This window comes from Hypanus sabinus, chromosome 8 (assembly GCF_030144855.1).
Source record: "Hypanus sabinus isolate sHypSab1 chromosome 8, sHypSab1.hap1, whole genome shotgun sequence".
NCBI classification, from domain to species: domain Eukaryota; kingdom Metazoa; phylum Chordata; class Chondrichthyes; order Myliobatiformes; family Dasyatidae; genus Hypanus; species Hypanus sabinus.
The window spans coordinates 139995846-140020015 of record NC_082713.1 but is presented as its reverse complement, the minus strand read 5'-3'; the positions used below and the strand labels follow the sequence as shown (position 1 = coordinate 140020015).

At 38.7% G+C, this 24170-nt stretch overlaps 1 protein-coding gene across 1 annotated transcript in view; it reads right to left on the bottom strand.

Annotated features, from left to right (window-relative positions):
• Positions 1–672, bottom strand: part of wnt7bb (wingless-type MMTV integration site family, member 7Bb) — a 166828-nt gene extending 166156 nt beyond the window's left edge. Inside the window, exon 1 of the mRNA XM_059978013.1 lies at positions 656–672. The gene's annotated coding sequence lies outside the window, so the exon portion shown is untranslated. The remainder of the gene's footprint in view (positions 1–655) is intronic.
• Positions 673–24170: the final 23498 nt, after the last annotated feature.

Below are 24170 nucleotides of genomic sequence, written 5' to 3'. Positions count from 1 at the left end.
CTCTCTCACGTTGCCGTTTCTATTGGCTGCTGAGGGCGGCGCGCGTGAGATAATCCGCCCCCTTCCGCTTCCTGTTCCCAGGTGAATGAGAAGGGTGGAAAGAAGCGGCACAAAATGGCGTCACGGCCACCCAGCCGTTCTGGAAGAATCGCGGCCGTCTCCCCCCCACCCCCAACTTCTGTGGGAATCCTAGCTCCAGCTCCAAACAAGCAGCAAGCTTTTATTTTAGGGTTTCGGCCCGAGTTGTTGCTTAATTCCCGACTTTCACCTTTCCCCCTTCCTAGTGCAAACCAAGTCCGCATAGTTACAAGAAAGTCAAGTTCAAGTTTGGCGTTATATTTAAATAAATTAGCATAACCTATTGCCGTCGTTTATATTTCCCATGAAGGGAGAGAAATAAACTTAAAGTGATAATGACAAGATTATTCTTGAGGAAGCTTGAGAAATTTATTACTGCGGCGAGAGAATTTAATAAAGAGAAACAAGCCATTCAGTTTTTTTCGGAAGTTTTATATCTTATGCACATAATTCCTCGCGCGCCATTTTGATCGCGGATCATAATAAAAGTGAAATTGAAGGGCGTCAGATTCTGCCGATAAGAAGGAAAGCCCTTAACAATGAATTAAATTTAACAAACGAATTGAGAGCAACTTACTTTTGCGTAACATGTACCTCTGAAGAAAACTGTCCTTAATGTGGCGATTTTCGGACATTTTTTCATTTTCCATTTAGAATTAAATAGTCTTTTTTGTGGCCGAACGTACAAGACTTTTCAAAACTTTTTCCATTGTTCCTCACTCCCCTTCCCGCCGCCATTTTCAACAGTTAAGTTTTTTTTTAAAAGTTCAAGTGTATCGCCGGTAGATTCTGCCACACCAACCCAAGTGAAACTCGCAGGTTTTCGATCTCAATACCAGATACTGCAACACTCTTACAGAAAAGAATGATTCTTTATACTGAAGAACCTTTCAGCGACTTTTATCTTCCGCAATCGCCTACAATATTTTAATAAATGAATTTTGGGCCGATGTCGTTAATAATTAAAGCAATCAGAACGAAAATGAATCGATCAAAATAACTCCGGAGTGTTTGTCTTTCTTTCCTTTCATCACAAGCATAGGTATATGCGTGAAAAATATCTGAACTCGAAAGAAAGAAAAGTTATTGGAAAGAGAAGGCGCAAATCTTGATTTAAAGTTGATACTTAACAATTAATCTTAAATTCACACTATCGGTGACGGAAGCGGAGATGAACCGCAGTATGAAGTGGCAAGAAGCTGTCAGCTGTGCGTCTGCATTTTCCTTTTATTTGTGACCCAAGCAAAACATAAACAGTCATCTAATGGTACAGCACCGAGGGAGTGCGTGGACTTGCTTTAGAATCAAATCTCGATTTTGCATTGTTCATTTCTACAAACGGTAAGGTGATGAAATCCAAGTGTGGTTTGAGAACGGAACGTAGTATCTTACAAGGATTATTTTTTTCCCCACAGAATCAATCGTCACATTTTTTTAGTCAACAAAATAAGTACATAGCTTTATCTTTTAAAATTACTTTTTAAAAAGTTATCCGAAATATTAACCTGTTTATACCATATTTATTTGTATAAATTGAAATCATTCGTTTCCTTTTAGCAATATTGAGATGAGCATGGTTATAATCATTTAAATTTTGATTCGTATACGAACCTAATATAGCTACAGTGACATTAAAGATGAATTGTAAAGTACGCTGCTAACAAAACTGGAGGAATATTTTGACAATTATTTTGAAAATTATTAAAATTTAGTGCCATCTGCGATTTCCATTGAGATCTAAAGATTCTGGTGATCATGTAGTTACAATGTACAACCTGTTTTGTACAGTGAGAAACTGTAAAGAACTTTTAAAATTTGGTAATGTTTTAAGTTTATTTAAAAACTATTATAACTTAGAAATTAGCAGTCAGATGATATAAATTGACAACCAATTCCCCCTGTTAATTGAACTTTGTTCTTTATATAAAATAACTCTCTCCTTTTTGAACCTTTTCTCCATCTTTTGAAGGTTTGTTCACTCCCTTTTCCACTGTTGCTCTTGAATGAGTGTAATAAATTGAATTCTAATTTTTACTGCAGCCACTTTTAATGCTTCTATTTTAAAGGGTCGGAGAGATTCATGTTTCACTTTTTAAGTCTCCATCCTTTAGATCAACTGTTCATCTACTGGGAGTTCCAGCAGAACTAAAATTTGCTACACCATTAAAACTGTTCTACCAATTCAAATCTAAATGTCCGTTGAGCTTAGCTGAGAGTAAGCATAATTTAATTGGAGGCCTAATGTTTGTTAAAATCCAAGCAATTCTGTTTATTTGCAGTCTCACTATTGTCACTTGTTGTATATTGGCTTGGAAGTGGTAATTATAGGGATTTACTTATCAGAATTCTGTTTAAAAACGTCTTGGGTTGTAGTTCAAATTAAATTTGGTTGAATGGATTGAAAGCATCCACAAAACATAAATATACAGTATATTGTTGGAGATTTTGTTATAGCGAACTATTCCTTCTTTCAAATCCCATTATTGAATTTGGGTTACCATTATGTTTGTTCGTGCTTTAATGAATGAAACAAAAGACATCACTATTTTTCCAGAAGCTCATAATTGTTATTTATTTTCTGAACTTTCAGTTATTCTGCCATATCACAAATTTTAAAGGCTGATCAAATTAATTTTTTTATCTTTTGAAATACTTTACCATTTTCAGAACTGTAACACATTTTTACAGCATATTCAACAAAAGAAATATATTTCAATAGCCTGACTGTACCTCTACAAAAAAGAGTTGTTGATTTTTATGATAATTGACAGCTTCCTCTTAATGTAATTTGTTGGTATATTTATTTCTAGACACTTACTGAATCACAATTTACATTCTCAGAATGCCACAATGAGAATGAACATTATTCATGTCTCAAGATTAATAGTGCCAGTTTCTCACCCTCATGGTTTCTTTGTGTTAATCTCATCAAAGCTGCTGACCCAATTTACTATTAACCTGCAAATGTTCAACTTTACATCTGTGCTCCAAATTGGCTGAAATTCTTATTGATGCCTTTTCTTTTTCCTCCATATAATTTGATCTTTCCTCGACATTGCTACATAGCTACTGATGTTGTTCCCACACTTGGTTATCAGTGCTAACCCCTGCTTGTCTGATGGCTAGATGTAGATGAGCTCCATTTTCCTTCAGGTAAAAAAACATTGATGAAAGCCATTGCCCCCAATCTCAAGTTCTTTCCATCAAAAGAATCAGCAATGTCATACTTTTGCCGCATCCATTTTATACGGAATCTGTCATTTTTATCATTGTCAACTTGATTCTTGACTATTGTGCTCTCTATGCAAGTCTCCCAACTTTCACCTGCAATAAAAATCCTCAACTCCTCCAAAACTTTGCAGACCTGCTGCATGTCAGCAAGTCTGACTGAACCACCACTCTTAAAATTTTTGCATTAGTTCCCATTCCCTTGTTTTTATGCTCTTCATGGCTCTGGCACTTTTTGTGTCTTTAATCTCCTCTAGCCAACAACCCCAGAGAACTCACCATTTAAAAAATTCTGGTGTGTGCATAAGTCATTGGTGCTTGTGCTTTTACCCGGAGAATCCTGCACCCTTCTTATTTACATATTGTATTTTCTCTCTTTTATCAACTTACTCTTCTTCTTTGATGTCCTGCTGAAAACTGTTTTTAAAGCAGAACCTTGGCCTAACATTTACTTTATGTGCTCAGTTTTTGCCCAATCAATGTTTTGTGGCTTTTTTAAAAAAGGCACTAAAAATCCATTCTCATAATATTCACCTAAATTTTCATGAACTGTACAATTTCCCTCAAAAGCTCAAAATTATGTCAATATTTAGATCTGGAACATAACTTGTTAGCTTTCAATTTCTCTCTTCTATTGTAAATCGTCCATTTATGTTGTATCAACCTAAGTTTTTGATTTAGAGGAATACAAATTTGACTAGATTGGGGGAACATTTTTCATCATAATTCATCTGTAGTGATTAGAATGACATCGTAATTGACTTTGTATGAAATTTGGCCTTGTTGGGACTACAGGGAAAATGTTTGCATACTTCCGGTACTGAAAAGCAGATCATTGTCACGGGAAGCTGAGAAACCTAGTGAGCAATTCACAAAACACAGATTAAAAATGAAGGGTTGGTCATTTGAGGAAGCATAGTGAAGACTGATCAAAAGCATTATTTGCATGCTTTGAGCTGCATCTAAACTGAATGGTGGATGGGTGCAGTATTCAGCTGAAACCATATCAATGATGTCATAGCACCCCAATTTACATGCTCTAGTTAGACTCCTGTTTGTATTTCATTGCCTAAATTGTGCCACATAAAATTGGTACCTGAAGGATGTAACAGTAGAAAAACCACATACATTGAATATTGCAAACTGTCAGAAAGCTTTTATTACCATCAGCTGTGTTATATATTAGTTTGATAGATTTTCAAGTCATCAGGATGATAGTAGCTATTTAAGTTTCTCCAGTATAAACCAAATATTTTGAACAAAATATCTGTAGCCAGTTCATAAGTGCATTTTCTCTCTGTTTCCAATTTTGTTAATACTAGATGGCTACTTCCCCAGTTCCATTCATAGTGCTCACTTATTTTCTCATCTGTCTGCCAGCACCTCACAAGTTATTCACTAATTTTATGCTGTGTACCTCTATTAAGCATTGTGCAGCCCATTACACCCAGTGCTCACTCTACTGCATCCCAAGTTCTCCCTGTTCCATTGCATTCTTAACACAGCACCTACAGACCTGATCCAGCCAAGTGTTTGTCAGTACCCATGAAATTTATATGGCACTGGTTTCCGCTTTAACTATTCATTTCTATCAGCATAACTCACTATCTTAGACTTCGGTATTTTCAACTCATCTCTCCAAAATAACATTATCTCATTCACTACGAATATTCCATAAAAGAGTAGCTTTCTCACAGGCTAGTGTTCCACTGCATTTTTGAACAATACTAGGGAATATCCATATATACAAATCTTTTAAGTAGTGGCATTTCTTATGTTGCAGATCCTAGTTTTCCCTTTGCTTGTGTTCGGTTCAAACTAAAAGTAATGGATCCGAATTGCTCAGTAACTGTATATGTAATGATGCATCTCTCAGATGCATCTATTTGGACCTCCAGAGGATTTCCTCTTTTTATAACCCTTTGTATAATACTTTTTCCCCTTTGGTCTTTTTAACCATGTTTAAAAATACTCTTTTTAACCATGTTTGTCAAAAAATCTTCTCAAGTTAATTCTGCTTATCTTATATCTGAGTCTTTAACTTTTATCAGAATTGGCCTAGAAGTCTTTGTCGAATTACATATAATTTTGGAGTGTTAGCAATGGAATTTGCTTAACAAATTTAATTTTGTGTCCTTCATACAAGTGCTTCTTCAATATCTCTGAAGGCAAACTAAGCAAAAACCTGTATTGTGACCTGGCACAAACTCACAAGCTGCTCAGATCAATGTAAGATAAATGTACATAATAGCAGTCACAATTTACTCAGATCAAAGAGCTCATTATCATAACATTATAATAAACAATTTCCATGTATTTCAGATAAACAGCATCACTTTTTGATAATTTCTGCACTCTAGACTTGTTGCTGACAATTCTCTCAATGCTCTATTGCAAAAGTTTCTCTAGTGTAACTCTGTTTTTCATCTCTGCTTAGAAAAAGAAAGAGTACTGGACCAACTGGTCAAGTGACTCTCCATGCCATTTGGTATGAGATATTAATATTACTACTTATGGCATAAACTGATGTTAAAAATGGATTAATTCTATAGCTACCACGTCTTATTTTTTCTTTCATTTGTGAACTTGTTTTCAATCAGAAATTTTAAGTTAATTCTTATTTTGTGGAAAAATATCACCTCAAAAGCCTCCAGAACACAAACAAAAAATTTACCAAGCATGTCATACATCTTGCAATTTACCACACAAACATAGTATTTACATAAAATGGTTTATATTTACAAACTGCTTTGTTGCATCTTGTGCAGTATATGTTAATATTGAAATTGAGCTAGAAGATTTGAGGACTCTCTAAATTTTAATGATTATTGTTTGAAAAGTCATTACATGGCAATTCATTTCAAAGATGTGTAATAAAGATGTTGTGGCCATCATAGATTACTCTTTCAGTCAAACAATGATTTATTTAATTTTAACTTACGCTCATATTTGGCACTGTAATTTAAAATGGAAGTAATCTTTCACAAATTAGAAGGTTTTTCACTGTGCATTTAGTCAGCAGAACTTTTTGAGTAATCCAGAATATGTTTGCCAGGCCTGGACTGTGCTGAATTAAACTAATTTAACTAATCTTCACTTATGGTTATTAGCCTGGATTTGTTTGACTTTCTGCATTGTGATTCACTATCAATCATCACTTGCATCACTGCATCGAATAAAGCATTCTACAGGATCTGGTTTAAATTTAGCTTGTATGAATACAATGAAGATGATCACATTCTGTTTATTGGTAGAACTATGAAATTAGTTTTGAGTATTTAAAGTATACATTAGAAAAATGTTCTTTTTCAGCACTAGTATATTTCAGAGTCAGACAAAGTAGAAGGATGGCTAGCAAAGGAAATGGAGATCAGAGCAGAATACAACAAGTATTATACTAAATGTACAATAACTTTTCCAAGCATACTACAGAAAACATGAAGAACCTGATGTTCAATATATTGTCTTTTTTAAAAACTCCATTTAAAAAATGGTTTTAAAAATCTGTGAAGATTCTTGAAGAATTGTTTTGGGCAGCAAGCTGGATGCACAGACCTTGTTTACTTTATACATTCCACCCTCTTCCCACCGTCCTTTCTCTCCCCCATCTCTCTCCCCTCCCCCTTCTTACACCCTCTCCCTACACACCCCCTTCTTTCCTCAATTTCTTCCTAAATTCCTTCCTGAATATTCGAACATCTTGTCTTGAGAAGTCTACAGAAGTCTGTAATTCTACTGTTGTGTTCATTTGTAGCATGCTAGGCCTAAATGTTTGGGAATAGACATTCCAGTACATTACTTTTGTGGAACTGGTCATCTCATGGAATCCCAGGATTTTCAATGGGGATATGTAAATCACATAGCAGGTGATTTGACAGAGTTTTTTTTTGCAGTTACACACCTAAATTTGTCTATAGGTTTGATTCTATAGAAAGCCAAACCAAGTATTGTTTCTGCTCTGTAGTTGCTTTGAAACTTTCCAGCACATTTAAGCAATTTCCTTGAATAATTCAATTTTCTTTTGAATAAAGTTATCATGATGATGGTATCCGCTAGTTTCACGAGACCATGGATCTGTGCCTGGAAAGTCTCCTCTCCAGGATGCAGGCCTGGGCAAGGTTATATGGAAGATTGGCAGTTGCCCAAGCAGCAAGTCTCCCCTCTCCATGCCACTGATGTTGTCCAAGGGAAGGGCAAGGGCTAATAAAGCTTGGCACCAGTGACATGGCAGGAGTTGTCAGAGCAAAGTTGAAGACAACGTCGGACTACCTTAGGGACTCCAGCTCCAGATTTGTCCTCAGGGTTTACTCCTAAAGTCTTTCCTGTAAGTGGGTATGGCCGCAAGGCAATGGAGGTTTGAAATCAGAGTTTTACCTCTCTTAGATGGACTGCCTTCCCAGGCTGACGAGCTCCATCTACCCAAAGCACTGGTTTTAAGGTGCCAGGACCTGCCCTTGCCCCTTCTCCTGTCAGTAGAAACAGTTCTGCCAGGCTTGGAGGCTAAGCCACATGAGAAGGCCAGGAGCTGGATTTGGTTGTGAGAGGCTATTTGAGGCGTATACCATGAGGAGCACTTTTAGGTAGTGGGAGCTTGTCCCCACAACCACTCCTCAGCTTGACAACCTTGGTTTAGCATCAATAAGTATAATTTATACCTTTGTAAAGTATTAATTGGGCCTCAGCTACATAATTTTGTTGAATTCCAATCACAGTGTTTTAGAAAGGATGTTAAAGCTTTTTTTTAGAATAGGTAGAGTATTTTTATCTTAGAATATTGCCAATATAGGGCAGTAACATGAAAGGCAGGAAAGAAAAGTTTGCCTTGCTTCACAATAGAGAAGTGTCCAGGAGCAGGAACAAAATGAAAAATATGTTCAGTAAAAATTGATTCCTGTGATGGGTAGAGTTAATAACCAGTCACAGATTGGAGATAATGCTGTGACTACTTGGGCATTATCTTCAGCGGTAGAAACATTGGTAACAGGCATGAATGTTCTGATTTTTTTAGCCAAGGTTCCATAGCAGTTTAGAAAATGGACGCCCAGTTCTACCATTAGGCTCAGTTTTGCTGTACGGGCATTCATTTGAATTAATTGAAAGGGTAAGTACTGATATCTTTGTTTTGTTTCATCACTTAATCCTAATGTTTGTAATTATTTTCTACGCTGTCATTTTACAGTGATCCTAAATGCATGAATGTTTTTTTTCTAAATCTTTAAAGGTTCAAAATAAAATTTATTATTGGATTACATACATGTCACCACATACAACCCTGAATTCTTTTCCCTGCAGGCATACCTAGCAAATCTATAGAGCAGTAACTGTAAACTGTGCAAATACAAATATAAATAAATAGCAATAAATAACGAGAACATGAAATAACAAGATACAAGTCCTTAAAGTGAGATCATTGGTTGTGGGAAGACCAGAAATAGAATGAGTGTAGTTATCCTCTTTTGTTCAAGACCATAATGGTTGAGGGGTAGTAACTGTTCCTGAACCTGATGATGTGAGTCCTGAGGCACCTGTACCTTTTACCTGATGGCAGCAGTGAGAAAAGAGCATGACCTGAATGGTGAGGATCTTCGATGGTGAATGCTGCTTTTCTACGGCAATGTTTCATGTAGATGTATAGTTGGGAGAGCTTTACCCATGATGTACTGGCTGAATCTACTACTTTTTGTAGGATTTTCCACTCAAGGGCATTGGAGTTCCCATACCAGAGCATAACACAGCCAGTCAGCACACTTTCCACTACACATTTGTAGGTTTGCCAAGGTTTTTGATGACGTGCCGAATTTCTGCAAACTTCTAAGGAAGCAGAATTTCTTTGCAATTACATTTATATGATGTGTCCAGGACAGGTCCTCTAAGATGGTGACGTCCAGGAATTTAAAGTTACTGATCCTCTCACCTCTGATCCTCTGTTGAGTACTGGTTTGTGGACCTCTGGTTTCCCTCTCCTGAAGCCTACAATCAGTCTCTTGGTCTTGCTGACATTCAGTGAGATGTTGTTGTGACACTACTCAGCTAAATTTTCAATCTTGCTGCTTCATCACCACCTGCAACAATGCTGTCATCAGCAAACTTGTACATGGTGTTGGAGCTGTACCTAGCCACACAGTTATAGGTGTAAAGCGAGTAGAACAGTGGGCTAAGCAGGCATCCCTGTGGTCCTCCTGTACTGATGCAGATTGTGGAGAAGGTGTTTTGCCAATCTGAACTGACTGGAGTCTCTTAAGTCAGGAAATCCAGAATTCAATTACATAGGGGATATTGAAGCCCATGTCTTGGAGTTTACTGATTAATTTTGAGGGGATGGTAGTATTAAATGCCGAGCTGTAATTGACAAAGAGCTTCCTGATGTATGCATCTTTGCTGTCCAGATGTTCCAGGGTTGTGTGAAGAGCCAATGAGATGGCATCTGCTGTGCATCTGTTGCTTCGATAGGCAAATTAAAGCATTTTAATCTATTTCAACTGTTTTCAAATTCTCCAATCATCAAGGCATTTTACAAAATTAAAAAAGCTTTGAATGTAATCTGGTTTATTGTGTCGAATCAATCACTTCTCATGAGAATGTGAAAAAACTAAGAAGTGCTAATGGTGCATGTATAGAAATAATTTTTAGAAATGAATGGGAAGAGGAAGGTTCATACCATTTTTGGATCTCTGAATTATTGGAAATTTTTCTCCCTATTAGCACAAGCTGATATTTCTACTCTGCTCAACACTAGATTAATAATGACTTCAAAATTATTTCTATTTGGAATATTAATCAGGGCCCTGTCTGTGTTTAATTTTACTTCTCTCAGGTTTTGTGTTGTCTCATTCTGTGTATCATGTTCATTGAAAATTGGTTGACAGAACTTCAACTCCTTTGTGATACCAAGTTACAGTTTTCTGAAGAATTTTTTGTTCAATCAGTCAGGAGGAATGAGCTGAGTATCTAAAGAGCTGTTTGGTGACTTGAGTAGTCTGTAGCCAATAAAATATTATATTTTATATGTAATTCTGATAAATTGGAATTGTTATGAAGAAAGCCTATAAAATTGGTATTCCTATGAGAGGAAACATTTCAAGAATAATATACTCATTGTAAATTGACTTTAAGGTAATGCAGGTTTTTAACAGTTGCTTTTTAGCATTAAAATTATGACCCAGATGTGGAAGTACAAAGATGCCTTATGCTATTGATATAAGCAAGTGAAGGATTGACTATAATGTCATTCATTTTATCTGCCATCATCCTGGTAGTGGTGTACATTCACCTCAGGCCAATATCAGGCAGGCACTGGAGGAGCTGAGCACCCTGATCAACAGTCACAAAACAGCACACCCTGATGTCTTCCCAATCATTGCAAGGGATTTCAGTCAGGCCAGCTTGAAGAAATCTCTGAACAACTACCACTAACATATCACCTTTGAAACCAGAGGAGCCAACACACCTGATCACTGTTATACCACCATCAAGAACGTCTACTGCATCATCCATGCCCACTCTTTGGAAAGTCTGATCACATGGCTATACTTTTGCTCCCACATAATAAGCAGAGACCATAGCACCAATAAGGTATGGTCAGGGAAGGTGGAGGGTGCTTACAGCACAACTTTGAGTCAGTTGACTGGACAATATTCAGGGATTCATCTTCGAATCTGAATAAATATGCTACAGTTATCACTGACTTCACCAAGACCTGTGTGGTTGAGTGTGTGCCTTTGAGAACATACTGGAATACCAAGCCAAATGCCATGGATGAACCAGGAGCTTCATAGTCTACTGAGGGCTAGATCTGTGGCATTCAAGACCAGAGATTCAAAACTATACCAAAAAAAAAAAATTCCAGTTTAAGTTAGAGATGGAACTGGATGCATGTCAGGTCTGGCATGGTTTACAGACCATTATTTCCTACAAAGTAAAACCTAACTCCCAGGTACGTTTGAAAGGGAGAATAAAACTACATTTGTGTACATCCCTGCTGCATCTCATGACCCTATAATCTCTGTGCTGATGGTGTACCTGGTAGAGCACTGAAAACTTGTGTCAACCAACAGGCGGGGGTGTACAAGTACATACCCAATCTCTTACTGCTGTCTTCAGAGGTTCCCACTTCCTTGAAAAGGGCGACAATCATACCTGTGTCCAAGAAGAGCAGAGTGAGCTGCCTCAACAACTATCGTCTAGTTGTACTCTCCTCTAAGATGATGAAGTGCTCTGGGAGGTTGGTCATGGCCAGAATCAATTCCTGCCTGAACAAGGACCTGGACCCGCTGCAATTTTCCTATTGCTATATAGATCTACAGTGGATGCAATCCCTCTGGCTCTTCACTTGGCCTTGGATTACCTGGACAACGGCAATACCTATATCAAGCTGCTGTTTGTTGATTATGACTCAGCCTTCAACACCACCATACCTTCAGTACTAATCAACAAGTTCCAAACTTGGTCCTCTGTACCTCCCTCTGCATTTGACTTCCTCACCGGGAGACCACAGTAAGTGCAGCCCATGAATATCATCTCCTCATTGACAATCAACATTGGCACACTTCAAGGCTGCTTGCTTGGCCCAATCTGTCCTACTGTCTATACACCACGGGTTACCAACCTTTTTTATGTCATGGACCAATCCCATTAAGCAAGGGTTTCTGGGAGCCCTTGCTTTATACTCATGATTGTATGGCTAGGTACAGCTCAAATGCCATCTATAAATTTGTTGTTGGCAGAATATGAGATGATGACAAGGAGGTGTACAGGAGTGAGATAGATTAGCTAGTTGAGTGAAGTCACAACAACCTTGCATTCAACATCAGTAAGACTAAGGAATTGATTATGGACTTCAGGAAGGGGAAGTCGACAGATCACATGACAGTCCTCATCGAGGGATCATCAGTGGAAAGGGTGAGCAATTTTAAGTTTCTGAGTGTCAACATCTCTGAAGATAGATCCTGGCCCCAACATATTGATACAATTACAAAGAAAGCATGACAACAGGTGTCATTAGGAGTTTGAGGAGACTTAGAATGTCACCAAAGAATCTCAAAAGTTTCTGCAGGTGTATCATGGTGAGCATTCTAACCTGGTATGGAGGAGCTGCTGCACAAGATTGGAAAAAGATGCAAAAGGTTGCTAACTCAGCTATCTCTATCATGGACACTAGCCTCCCCAGCTCTGAGGAAATCTTCAAAAGGCAATGAATCAAAAGTTGACATCTGTTGTTAAGGGCCCCCAATCACCCAGGACATGACTTATTCTCTTTCTACCATCAAGGAGGAGGTAGAGGAGCCTGAAGGCACACACTCAACATTTTAGGAACAGCTTCTTCCCCAATGCCTTCTGAATTTTGAATGGACAGTGAACCCATATGCACTACCTTGTTTTTGTCCTCTTTTCGCACTATCTATTTTATTTTACATAGCATATACTATTGTAATTTATAGTTTATTATATATCGCAATGTACTGCTGCTGCAAAACAACATATTTCACAATGTATGCCAGCAATACTAATTCTGATTCTGACATTCAGAGGATTTATATTCATAAATATAGTGGTGTGGAATTTCATGTGTTGAATAACTTTGTGCCTTTCCATTTCTATATAACTTTTTGCTTTAGTTTTTCTTGATAATTTTTTTGCCTGTTAATACTTTGTTATTTTTATATTGTTTATTGCTGGCTTCTTTGAAGATGGCTATTTCTTTGAGTCTTCCTGGTGCATGTGTGTGTGTATGTATGGGATCTACGTCGGTAGTAAATAAATGGAAACATGATGATTCTGAATAGTGTCCTGGGACATTTTCCACTGTCCATGGATAATAAACAGTTTCCATTTTTAAACTGATATTGTTTGCAAGTCAGAAAATACATAAAAACACTCAATGTGGTAACTATATCTCCATTGTATTGTAAGGGATAGCATCAAAGCATAGAATGACTCATACAAAAGAATATATACTACAAGTGCAGAGTAAGAGGAAGCTAGTTCTGCTGTACATGAGACTTCTGAATGTAATAATATTGAAGCTTATTCTTGTACTGTATAGGGATGTGCATAAGTTGGATATTGATCACTCAAGAACAGTATATATACAGTATATAATCCACACATTTATAGATGTGTTAGAGTCAATGAAGACAGGTTCACACATCATTGAAACAGATTTGAGAAACTCATTACACATTGATAAACAACAGCATCAATTTGAAGGCTCTCTGTATTATCATCAGATAATTTGGTTCCTTGCGAGAAAAATCACACATGAATAAATATATTGTGTTCCATTTGCATCTGATAACAAAAAAACTTGAAATGCATATTCAGAAGTGCTCATTGATGGTTGTTGGGATTCCAGTATTGTCATCTGTATCCATGTCTGTAGTTATTCAACAAACTATGATAGCAGAGGAAGTTTCTACGTGGCAATAATTTTGCCATTTCTTTTGACTTGACTTTTGCATTTAAGATAAGGACAAGCAAAACAACCCCTTGTAAAAACAGCAGTGATTGTTGGAACGCTTGAAATGAAATCTTTCAGATGGTGTCTGAATTCAAATTCTGGGCTTTACATTGTTAACAGGCCAAACAAAAAGTGTATGTAAACCCAGTCACTTACCCCTTTCTTCATAAAATTACACAAATCACTGATCCCTTGCATTTGAGGACTAAGCAGCTGCATTAACTTGGTACACAACCTTCCTCCATTCTGTTGGCAAAAGTGCTTTAATTTGAGGAAAGACTTCAACTTACTTCTTTGGTGCAACTGATGTATGAGGCCATCAGCATCAAAGGATTGCCAATTTTCAGGTATTTTTTCTGAGCTATTGTAAGCAATTAGCCAGCTTTTCATGCAGATTTGCCTTTCTTGCGATCCTTAGGAATTTGCTGCCCCTGCAACCATCCAAATCTGCTAATGCTAAGTTCTCCAGCCAGACTTTATAAGTTTGTGATCCTATTGTAATAAGTTAAAGGGACTTCCAATGTATGTAGCAATCTTTGTTTTACCAGTGCAGATACATTTTTTTAACATTCCTGAATGGCTTCTCCTCACACCCAATCCCCAAAAGCACAAAACTAACTTAGCAACTTGGGTGGTATTGTGTTTGTTGGCCTTAGCAATCAAAAAGTGCCATTTAATGCCATTTAAGAAAAATAAACGCCTCTTGAACTTGGAGACGCAGGCTGGGGAACTGCATCATTGAGCTCTGTCTGTCTCAAAAGGCAGGATTTCCTGGTGGCCACCCATTTCAATTTGACTTCCCATTACCATTCTGAAAGGTTGGTCTATGGCCTCTTCTAATGTCACACTAAAGGCTACTTTCAGGTTGCAGAAGCAATGCCTTGAATTCCATTTGGGTAGCCTTCAGCATGGTATTGTTTTCTCTAACTTCCAGTAATTTCTCCCTTACCCCTTTACTCTTTTATCATTCTAGCTCTCTGCCATCTCTTCACTTCTCAACTGCCCATCACATCCCGCTGATGCTCCTCTTCCCTTTCTCCCATGGTCCACTATCTTCCCCTATCAAATTCCTCCTCCTTCTTCAGACCTTTAACTCTGCCACCTATCACCTCCAACCTTGCTTCTTCCCCACCTCCCCCAGCCACCCAACTTCCACCTCACCTATCAACTGCCAGCTTGTACTCCTTCCTCTCCCTTCATCTTCTTATTCTGGCATCCTTTCAGTCCAAATGAAGGATCTCCATAGATGCTGTCTGACTCGCTGAGTTCCTCTTGCATTTTATGTGTGTTGAACCAGAAATAGGAACGGTACATAAGGTGCTCTATGACCAGAGTACTAAACAGGTAGATTAATGCATCCTTTGATTTGTGGTTAATTGTATGCAGATTCAGCTTTCTATATACTTGATAGTTTTCTTTGATATATTTTCTGTTTCATTTAGTTTATTAGTAACTGCTACTGAGTGAAATTATTAATTGCTTTAAACAATTGCTGCAAGAGTCAATAAAATATTTTTTGACTTAAGTATGCAAATAAAATGACATGAAAATTTATTTTTCCAGCTAATGACTGAAAAATTAACTATTTTATGGACAGAACTGACTTTCAAAGGAAACCATATTCATTCTCTTTCCCTGTCATCAAATTGGACACAGTTGCTCTTAAATGCTGAAATCAAACCCAGATCCATCAGTTCCACTGGCAGCTCATTCCACACTGACACCACCCTTTAAGTGAAGAAGTTCCTCCTCATGTTCATCTATCATCCTTAACCCATGAGCTCTAGTTCTAGTTTCACCCAGCCTCAGTGGAAAAAGCCTTCTTGCATCTACCCACTCTTAATTTTGTACACCTTTGTCAAATCTCCCCTCATTCTTCTATGCTGTAGGGAGTGAAATCCTAACCTACTCAACCTTTTCCTACAACTCAGGTCCTCGAGACTTGGCAATGTCCTTGCAAATTTTCTTATTGATAACTTTCCTGTGGGTAGGTTACCAAAACTGCAAACAATACTCCAAATTAAGCTTCACCAACATCTTATACAACTTCAGCATAACATCCCACCTCCTGTATTCAGTACTTTGATTTATGAAGGCCAATATGCCAGAAGCTCTCTTTACAACCCTATCTACTTGTGAATTATGAATCAATTATCCCAGATCCCTTTGTTCTACAGCACGCCTAAGTGTCCCATCTCTCACTTTGCAAGCTCAACCCTGGTATGTTCTCCCAAAGTGTAATACCTTACACTTGGCTGCATTAAATTCCATCTGCCACTTTTCCAGCTGGTCTGGAAGCTTTGATAGCCTTCCTTGCTGCCTACTACACCCCAGTCTTGGTGTCATCCACAAATTTGCTGATCCAGTTTATGACAGTATCATCCAGATCGTTGCTATAGATGACAAACAGCAACAGATCCAGCACTGATTCCTGTGACACACTGCTAGTCACAGGCCTCCAGTCAGAGAGGCAACCATCTCTGGCTTCTCCTGCAAAGCGATGTCTTATCCAGTTTTCTATCTCATCCTGAATGCTAAGCAACCGGACCTTCTTGACTAATCTCCATGCAGGACCATATAAAAAGTCTTGCTAAAGTAAGTATAGATAACAACCACAGCCTTGCCTTCATCAACTTTCCTGATAATTCCCTTGATCAGTCCTATCTATTCAAATAATTATATATCCAATACCTTAGAATACTTTCCAATAACTTGCCCACTACTGATATCAGGCTCACCAGCTATAATTTTCCAGCTTGTTTTTAGAGCTTTTCCTAAATAACAGAACAACATTAGCTATCCTCCAATCGACCAGCGCCCCATCTGTTGCTAAGGACATTTTAAATATCTTTGTTAGGACTCTTGCAATTTCTGCACCGGCCTCCCACAAGGACTGATCGCAGGGATTTATCCACCCAAATTTGCTTCAAGATAGCAAACACCTCCTTCTCTGTAATCTATAAATGGTTCATGATCTCACTGCTGCTTTGCAACACATTTGTAGACTCTGTGCCTGGCTCCCGCAAAAAATCAATTTAAGATCTACCCATCTCTTTCAGCTTCTATAGAATCTGTGCCTGTCACCCGAGTAAATACAAATGCAAAAAACATTTAAGAGCTCACATTACTTTCCTCTGATCTTCAAGAGGACCAATTTTGTTCCTTGCATTTCTTTTATTCTTAGTATATCTGTAGAAGCCCTTTCCACCTTGTTAGTTAGAGGACCTTTGTGCTTTCTTTTAGCCCCCTGATTTCCTTTTTAAATGCTCTCTTGCATTTCTTATACTCCTCAAGTACCTTCTTGTTCCTTCCTGCCTATACCTCCCCTGTATCACCACCTTCTTAACCAGGGTTTTGATATCTCTCAAAAGCGAAGCTTCCATAAACCAGTTATCCTTGCCTAAAACGAGATAGAAAACCTGTTCAATCCAGGAAATGCAAATTTAAATGGATTTAATGCATCAGAAAGCTCTGCTAGATTAACAGATGTAGTTAGTCTTGAGGGAAAACTTCATCAAAAGAAAATCGAGCAAAGGAGTTTCTCCAGATGAAAGTGAAACAAATATGCAGAAGATCATTTGGGTCTCTGGCGCTGTGAGTTACTGTCTCTATCAGATGTACCATTGTGCCATTGTTTCTTGCCCTTTTGTTATTTTGTATAACATACCTTGTATATAAAACAATTAAAATAATTATGGAATTATTTAAAGATAAGGCGGTGGTATTTGAAAATGCCGAGACAGAAATCAGTTACCTTGATAGAGTGAATGGGGATCAAGAATCCAGTAGCTGGTTGATGCTAGAAGCCTGAAAAAGTAAAAGTAATAAAGGATGAAACCTGAGGATGGAAGGAAGCTTTGGATGGATTAAGCAAATTAAGGTTGATTCTCTTACACTAGAAGGGGATAAATGTGTTGAATAGCGAAAAAGGACTGGCATTGGAAGGGTCTCATTTGAGTAGTGAGAAGGTAAAGTGCTTTAGAAATTCCAGTCACAAGGTAGCAATAGCTTAAAATGATAGGAAAGGCTTGGGGGCAGAGGTAACTTTTGGAAAGATGATCAAATGTGGAGAGAGAGCTGAATGAGTTTTCTAATTATATGGGTGTTCAACTATACTTGGGACTGCTCCCTAGGTGCTCCAGTTCCTCCCCACAGTTTAATTGGTCATTGTAAATTGCCCCATGATTAGACTAGGGTTAACCAGGGTTGTGGGGTTGTTGGGGCATAGTGGATTGAAGGGCCGGAAGGAACTACTCTGCGCCCTATCGCTAAAATAAAAATAAAATTTTATTCTGAAAGGAACATACAAAACTCTGTACTCTCAAGATTTCACTTTTGAAGGCCTCCTACTTCAGGTATACCTTTTCCTAAAAACAGCCTGCACAAATTCACACTTGTCTCATCCTTTCTGATACCATCAAAGTTGGCCTTACTTCAATCAGCCCGAGGACCAGACATCCTCTTCCATAATTATATTTAAACTAATGGTATTATGATTTCTATTGCCCTACACAAATTTATGTCACCTGCCCTGCCTCGGTCCCTAATTGGAGATCTGGTATCATACTCCCTCTATTTTGGACCTCTATTTATTGATAAAGGAAACTTTCCTGAACACATTTGACAAACTCTATCCCACTCAGCCCACTTACAGTATAGGAGTCTCAATCAATATGTGGAAAAGTCAAAAACACCTACTATAACAACCTTGTGTTGAAGTAGTTTGCGATTTCTCTACAAATTTGTTTCTCTTAATCCTGCTAACTTTTGGATGCTCTTTAATATAATCCCATTAATGTGGTCATTCCTGTTTTATTCCTCTGTTCCACCCATGTAGCCTCAGTAGACAAGCTCTCCAGCCTGTCCTGTTTGAACTTTGCTGTGACATTTTCCCTAACTAGCAATGCCACCCTTCACCCTTTAATCCTCCTCACTCTATCACGTCTAAAACACTGAGCCCCTCTGCAGCCAATTCTCACTAATGTCTACAAAGTCATAGTTCCACATGCTGGACCATGCCTACAATACACCTTGCATTGAAATATACAAAACTCAGAACATTAGTCCTATTGTACTCAATCTTTTGATTCCTGACTTTGTGTGCAAGCTTAAACATCTTTCCCCACAGCTACTCGACTATCTGCTTGGGTTCTTATCCCCATACAACTTCAGTTTAAACTCCCCCATGCAGCTCTAGCAAACCTTCCACATGGATATTAGTTCCCCCCTCCAGTTCAGATGCAAACTGTCCTACCTGTACAGCCATGAGTTAAACTGTATTATCTTCCTATTTCTGGCCTCACTGGCACATGGCATAGGTAGCAGTCATGAGATCACAGCCTGGATATCCTGTCATAGAACATAGAAAACCTACAACACAATACAGGCCCTTCGGCCCACAAAGTTGTGCCGAGTATGTCCCTACCTTAGAAATTACTAGGCTTACCTATGGCCCTCTATTTTACTAAGCTCCAAGCAACTATCTAAAAGTCTCTTAAAAGACCCTCTCATATCCACCTCCACCACTGTTGCCGGCAGCCCATTTCACACACTCACCACTCTCTAAGTAAAAATCTTACCCCTGATATCTCCTCTGTACCTACTCCCTAGCACCTTAAACCCGTGTCCTCTTGTGGCAACCATTTCAGCCCTGGGAAAAAGCCTCTGACTATCCACATGATCAATGCCTCACATCATCTTGTACACCTCTATTAAGTCACCTCTCATCCTCCTTCACTCCAAGGAGAAAAGGCCGAGTTCACTCAACCTATTCTCATAAGGCATACTCCCCAATCCAGACAACATCCTTGTAAATCTCCTCTGCACGCTTTCTATGGCTTTCACATCCTTCCTGTAGTGAGGCAACCAGAACTGTCCTTTAACTTTGTAACTAATTCCCTGAATTCACTTTGTAGGACCTCGTCACCCCTCCTACCCATGTGATTAATACTGACATGGACCATGACCTCTGGCTGCTCACCCTCCCACTTAAGAATGCTGTGGACGCAATCTGAGATGTTCCTGACCCAGGTACCCAGGACGCAACATGCCATCTGGGAATCTCATTCTCATCCACAGAACTTCGTATCTGTTCCCCTAACCTTTGAATCCCCTACTACTGCAGCTCACCTCTTCTCCCTTCCCTTCTGAGCCACGAGCCAGACTCAGTGCGATAGACATGGCAGCTGTGGCTTTGCTCTGCTAGGTCATCTCCACCCCAACAGTATCTGAAATAGCATACCTCTTATTGCAGGGATAGGCCACAGTTTACCCTGCATTGGCTATCAATCAACTTTCCCCTTCCTGACCATCACCCATTTGCCTGTTACCTGCACCTTGGGTGTAACTACCCCCCGTATGTCCTGTTAATCAACCCATCAGCCTCCCGAATGATCCAGAGTTTCTTTAGCTTCTGCTCCAATTCCTTCACATAGTCTGCGAGAAGCTGCAACTGGATGCTCTTCTTGCTGGTGTAGTCATCAGGGACATTGGAGGTCTCCCTGCCTTCCCACATCCGGCAAGATGAGCATTCCTCTGGTATTCCCATTGCCCTAACTGTGAAGAGGGAGAGAGAGAGGGAGAAAAAAAGGGTTATGGTTTGTAACTCCAAAACAGAAAACTAATTGAGAGAAAACCACATAGCCAGAAGATAATGCGTGTCTGCTTTAGTTACGTTTTACTTTAAGTGGGGTGTGCATTAATGACGTGGGGCACTATGATGTATACCTCTTATTATGTTTTGCAACTCCAAAACCCTAAAACTAATTAAATGGAAAAACAAGGGAGCCAGGAATGCAAGTCTAACTTTGTCTTAACTTTAAGTGGGGCATGTACGTATGATGCAGTTGTGTGATAATTTATGCTATTTATGCACTTTTACATACAGTATAACCCGCAATGAATTATTTTGTCCCATTCAGGCTCAAAGATCTAATTGCTGTAGAGGTTTTCCTACTCTTGTGGGATAATGTCTTTCTTGACAAGGTAGGCCACTCTGCTTGGCAGGTGAGACTTCTGGCTGTGGAAAGTCTCAGATTCTGGACCTCCTCTGTGGTGGTTGAAGGAGTTGACTTTGAGACTGCAGGAAGCAGTTCTGACATCACTGGACACCTTTCTTCTCCTTTTTCCAGGATGCTCCATCAACATTTCCATGATTAGTTGTCCTCTTGATTTCAATCTTGTAGTTGTGTTCTCCAAGAAAAACAGCCCATCTCTGCATTAATGCTGCTGCAGTTAGTGGAACACCTTCCTGTGGTTTGAAAATGGCCACTAGTAGTTGATGATCAGGAACAAGGGTAGACTCTCTCCCATACAAGTACTGGTTGAAACATTTTACACTCCAAACCAGACTCACTGCTTCTCTGTTAGTCTGAGTGTAATTTTTCTTTGCAGCAGTAAGGGAACGTGATGCAAAGGTTATTCACTTCCATCATTCATAACTGGTGACATGACTGCACCCATACCATAAGGCAAGCGTCACAGGCAAGCTTTACTTGATGGTGTGGATCATAATGTATGAGTGTCTGATGTCACCATTTCATTTACTATTTTGAAAGCCACCTGACACTGCTTTGTCCATTTCCATTTCTTCCCAATGTGCATTAATGAGTTTAAAGGGTGAGCCCAGAAGCTAGGCTTAGCAGGAACCTGTAATAGTAATTGATAAATCCCAAAAAAGGACCAAAACTATGACATGTCCTTTGGCTTTGGGGCATCTATTACTGCTTGAATTTTCTCAGCACACCTGTGTCAATCTTGTGCGTCGATGGTATGACCAAGGTAAGTGATGCTTGGTTTAAAGAATGTACACTTGTTGTGTCATGCTCTGAGCCCATAATCTTCTAGTCTTTGAGATTTTGTAGATGTTCCTTGTCATTCTTACCAGTAACAATGGTGTCATCCAGGTAATACTGAGTGCCTGGGCAACCTTGCAGCACTTGGTCCATGGCTTTCTGTTAGAGTGCAGCTGCAGATGCTACTCCAAAAATAAACCTATTATAGCAATTAAGCCCTTTGTGTGTGTTTCTACTGAGAAACACTTTGGATTTTTTTCCATCTCCTTCTGTAGGTTAGCCTCAGCTATGTCCACTTTGCTGAAGTACTTTCCTTCGGAAAGGTTTGCAAAGATAAACTCTGTTCTCGGCAGAGGGTATTGACCTACTTTCAGTTCTGAGTTGATAGTGACCTTAAAACCACCATATCCTAACAGGGCAATTCTTCTAGGCTACTGGGACCACTGGCATTGTCCATGTGCTCCACTCAACCTTGGAAAGAATTCCTTCAGCCTCCATGCAATCCAGCACACTGGCTACTTTATCACAGGTAGATCTCCAGTCAAGTCATTGTTGTCTTCATCAATCATAGCCCCACAATGCTGCCCCTCCTGTTTTTACCACATACAAGCCCAATGTGGCTTGTTGGTTATTGTATTTCACTGTTAAAAATGCCATTCCCACAGGAGCTAGCTTTTCTCCAGTATAAGTTCTTAGTTGGATATCTGCAGGCTTCAGTTCAGTATTTTTGAAATGCCATTCAAACTCATTTTGCTTGAGTCATTGGAGCCAGTGTTCAATTCCATTTTAATTTATTTGTCATTCACTTCTGGTGTACGCCATATTGCTTGTCTATTGTTAGTTTTCACATTGTAAATCTCAAGGCTATTCAGTCCTGTGTCACTCTCATGATCAGAATTTTCATCAACAGCATGCTCTTTTTGAAATTTCAACTTGACTTATTACCTTTTTCTCCCTAAGTAGTCCATTTATTTTTGTCTGTCCAACATGCTTTTCATATATGTCCAACCTTGTTGCATTTTCTGTAAGTTTCACTTTTAATCCTGCATTGATCTGGTGTATGCAAGTCCTTGCCGCAATGGTAACACTATTTGTTCAGACAGGCAGATTCCTGTTCAGATGTTGCAATTTTGTTCAAGTTCACTTTCATTCCTGACTGCAGCTCAGCTGTTCCTCTGTCTGCTGTTTCCATTGAAACATTATTTTTAGCTTCTCTTTTAAATATGAGTTGCACTTCAGTTAGGAGCCAGTTTTGAATCCTTTCTTGTAAGATTCCACAACTAAATGATCTTTTGGTGCATCATTAAACCCATCACTGAACCGGCAGTGGTCAGACAATCTCTTCAATTCAGTCACATATGCTGAAATGGACTCCCCTTCCTTTTTGTTCCACTTATGAACCCTAAAGTGTTCTGCAATCAACAATGGTTTTGGTTCTAAATGTTCCTGCCTTACTTTCACAATATCAGCAAAGTTCATTTCAGCTGGTTTGGTTAAAACAGTTAAACCTCTAAGAAAATTGTATGCTTTTCCACCTTATTACACTCTGCAAAATCTCGGCTCAGAATGTTGACTGTTTATTACACTGACTGCCTGTATCATTTAGGATCAATTTTAAAATACTTTTAGTTGCATATGAGGCTCTGAATAATCTAGCGCCTCAATATGTTTTGGAGTGTCAATTCCCTTACATCCTAAATTGTAATCTTAGATCCACAAATACTGATTTGCTTAGTATTCCTAGAGTCTAGCATATAAGAAATGGCGATGTGACCTTTTCCTCTTGTGCACCAAAAATTTAGAATACTCTTCCAACTGAGATAGCCAGGCATGTTTCAAAACACTTCTAAAAAACCTACATTTTTAATCTGACCTATTTATAGGATTACTTAATGGCTGTAGTTGTTCATTATATTTTATAATTTGGTATATTCAATTACATTTTATCCTTTAATGTTTGTCTTGACTCATGATTTTTTAATTTTGTCTTGTATCTTTATACAATATTAATTTATTTTTGCAATCTATGTAAAGCACTTTGAGCCTGCATCTTAATGTATGAAAGGTGCTATATAAATAAAGTTATTATTGTTATTTCCATGGATGCTGCCTGACCCGAGTTCCTCCAGCAATTTGTGTATGTTGCTTTGGATTTTCAGCATCTGCAGAATTTCTTGTGTCTATGAAAAATTTTTTCATTGACTATTTCATTTGCCTCAGAATACTGCTCAATTTGCTTAGTATACAAAATCCATATATCTGTTGTGCAATCAAATGCATCTATCTGATGAAGGGTCTTGACCCAAAACTTCAACTGTTTATTCCTTTCCATAGATGGTTCCTGACCTGCTGAGTTCCTCCAGCAGTTTGTTTGTATTACTCTGGATTTCCAGCATCTGCAGAATCTCTTGTGTTTTGACTCAACAGGGTAACCATTTAACACCAAAACACTGATTTCAACAGAGGCCAATCCCTTGCCACAGTGCTGAACTCCAGGGAAGCTTAGAACCTCCTGGCCTTTGCAGTAGTGGATTGCCTCGGTCACTGGTCATCCAGGCAGCAAAGGGATTTCTTCAGCATGCCTGGGATCTTCAATGGTAGGAAGGCTCTAATGA